Consider the following 3,346-nt stretch of genomic DNA (forward strand, 5'->3'; position numbering starts at 1 on the left):
TGGGCAACAAGGGACTTGAGGAGGGGAAAGCAGCACCCCTTGATAAAGGTGGGGAGACTGGAAGCTCTGAATTCCTCACCCGCAGCCAATTTTAGGGGAGGGGAGGTTACAATCTAAGCGTTGACCAAGGGTGGGAGTGGAGGAGTGGGGACCATGGCTCGGATGGGGCAATCACTTAAGACTTAAGAAAGCATGGGTACAGCCAGAAAACCCCAAGCCTAGTGGTGGTCAGTCCCACAGCTGCTACCTGAAACCTCCCCATCTACTCTAAGGGCCACCACACAGCTGTGGCAGAGGGCGGGGCGGGCAAAGGCATACCCAGGCCAAGTGCCAGCAGCAGGTGATTGTGTGAGACGTGTCTGTCCACAGTTGCGTTAGCTGTGCCCACTGCTCCCAAAGGAAACCAATTTCAACACACCTTATTGATCCCATAAGTTCAACCAGGCAGACAGCGGTTATACTCAACAGATGATGTTACACAGCACAACTTAGGTATTTCAAATGGACAAGAAGTTAGTATCAGAGCAGTGTCTCAGGATGAAGTCTAAATGGGGCTTCCTCTCCAGTACTTTGAGGTCTACAGATTGATCTAGAAAATTCACTACTGTGGAAAATGAAGACTTGGGTTGGATGGGGAAAGGAGGCCGGGGCCTTGGTGACTAATGGCTGTAACACTGTCCTTCTGGTGGCTGTGGGAGCTTCATGTTCTCTTTTGACATCATCAAGCGCCTCAGTTCCTGCAGGATGACTTTGAGGCTGTGGGAATTCTGTCACTTTGCCAGCACTGCCATGGCTCATGGATCCACCACTCCATTGGAACTGCTCACGCCGTTCATATTGACTCTTGTTACAAATCTCACAGACTGGGATGCTTCTGGATACTAGAGTGGCCCACACTCTATCTTAAGGCTGCATATTCGGTTTTCATAAATTGTTCGTGGAGGCCCAATTATCACGCTTGTCCATCTTGTGAGTGTCTTGTCCTCATCGTCCTCCAGACCCTAGCTAACTGTGCTTTCGCCCACTCCTTTCTGGCCTTCTTCCAGCTCTTCCAACAGTCGGAAATCTCGAAGGACTTTTACTCCCGAGCCTGTGGTGGCTGCCATCTTGCGTCGCTATCGCTTGAAGTCAGTCCTTCCTTTCTTCCTCTACCCCTAGGTCCCTAACTCCTTCTCTCTCTCTCCCTCTCTCTCTCTCTCTCTCTCTCTCTCTCTCTCTCTCTCTCTCTCTCTCTTTTCCACAAGGTCTCATAAACCCCAGACTTGCCTGAAGCTCACTATATATTTCGTGATGACTTTGAATGTCTGATATTCATCAATAAATTATAGATACGAACAACCATGCCTGATCTTGTACAGTTTTGGAACTCATCCAAGGGTGTCTTATATACTGGCATGTAGCCTGTCAAATGAGCAACTTACCAAATCTCTTCCTGTTTCTTCCTTGTTCCCTTCCTTCGTTCCTTCCTTCTTCCCTTCCTTTGTCCCTTCCTTCCATGCTTTCTTCCTTCCCTTCTTTTATTTTCCTTCTGTTCTTTCTGTTCATGAATTTTGTTTTCATTTTGATTTTGAAGTTAAAAGCTATTAGTGAAGATTTCACCTCTTGAAACCAGAAAGCATGAGCGGTAGAGCATTTAGACTTTCATATGTAGAAATCATTGTGTACCTATAGCAAAAACTATATACATTAAAGGTGACAGAAGCATTTTTGTCTTAAAGTACTGGCTCTGTTCTTCAATTATTGTTAGAAACTTTTATTATTATTAATAGTCCACATAATCTAATATGTATACTATGAACATCTGCATTTTGAAAAGGACAACGTGGTATAAATTATATTTTCAATGCAAAACACAGAAACAAGCATTTTTCTAATATTCTCATTCTAGAGTTAATATTTTATCTATCATGCAAATGTATTTTAGAGAAATTCATTAAGGATTCTCCTCTTGTTTAATTGTAGGTGACATTATCAAAACTTCTGAGAAAAAAGAATTCCAATGTGATTGTACTTAATATCTTAAAGTTGAAATTGGTACAAAAAACAACACTAGGATGAATTTTTTTATAACTTCTGATTTCTTTGAATAGGCATGAGATTAGACATGGTTTGTGTCATTCTTAGAAGTTTTTACAAGAAAGTAACAGGAGAATTCTTTTGGAGCTTCCATAATTCGTGTCATTATTTGAAGAAGATGCTTATCAGTTTTATCTGAGGTTACTGTCTAGGTGAGGTGTTTCCAGGATGTTTTCATCTTATTACATAAGTCACAGAGAGCAAGGTGACAAAGAAACTTTATTCAAAAGCAAAGTGAGAAACACTGGTATTCAGTGTAGCTTTAATTTGTGGACCTCTCGAGAAGGAGGAATTGTTTACTTAGAGTTCAGTGTGGATATTTCTGTTTTGATTGGCTTTTTTTTTTGATTAGGCAAGCCTTAATTAACTGTGAACATCAGTTTCCATGATGCATTTGATTTAATCAAATGCATATTCATTATCACTAGGTATATGACATTAAACAGGATGTTTCCCTTGAAAGTTGTTCCAGAGGATTCAATATGACTTACTCAGTATATATTCTAAACTGTCTCAGGCCAGTTGAAACAGATTTCTCCCTCCAGTATGTGGATATGCTCTTGAATACTTTTGAATGGGAGTTGATCATGAAAGAGAAGTTTATAAACAATTTATGTGCAGGGAGTCTTAGTCCATTGTTTGATACATATACAGCTTCATGCAGGTGAGATGAGGTGAGCAACTTCATTGTTAGGTATATTTCTGGAAGGTAGATTTTTATGCAGCCTAAGTCAAGTGAAGTCCCAGGTTGAAGTGCTTTTCCCATACCTATATGCCTCATTCAAGGAATTTTAGTGCTTTTGCTTGTATCGTTACTTAGGCTACAGTACAGCTCACTGTTTCTTTGATGTTTGCTCAGACTCAACTCAGTCAGTGACTGCATCTCAGTAGCTGCTGGACTTATTTGACTCTTGTTCTTTGTCTTCCAATTTAATGGTGACTTCTTCAAGGATCAATTTGTTCACTCTATGAATATTAATATAACTAGTCATAAGCCCTTATCAAATGATATCCAAGTCTCTTATGCTGACATAAAATGGAATTGTCAATCCAGAGGCTTGCTGAGCTTCAATATGAACTTCTAACTTCATGATGAGTAAGTAACCTTCATCAATTGCTTATAAGAAATTCATTTAAATTTTGACAATTATGTTGGGCCAGCAAGAGGGAAAAAGGACTTGCAGAACAAGGTTAACACCCTTACTTTAAACATAGGAATCCATAGATAATGACCCATTACAGAAATTGGCCATCTGGCCTATAAACATGC

General features: G+C 40.4%; 1 pseudogene; it reads right to left on the reverse strand.

The window, feature by feature from the left end:
* LOC134486524 (ubiquitin-conjugating enzyme E2 variant 1-like) lies at window positions 1–1,106 on the reverse strand (annotated as a pseudogene).
* Window positions 1,107–3,346: the final 2,240 nt, after the last annotated feature.

This window comes from Rattus norvegicus, chromosome 4, assembly GCF_036323735.1.
Source record: "Rattus norvegicus strain BN/NHsdMcwi chromosome 4, GRCr8, whole genome shotgun sequence".
Classification (NCBI taxonomy): Eukaryota; Metazoa; Chordata; class Mammalia; order Rodentia; family Muridae; genus Rattus; species Rattus norvegicus.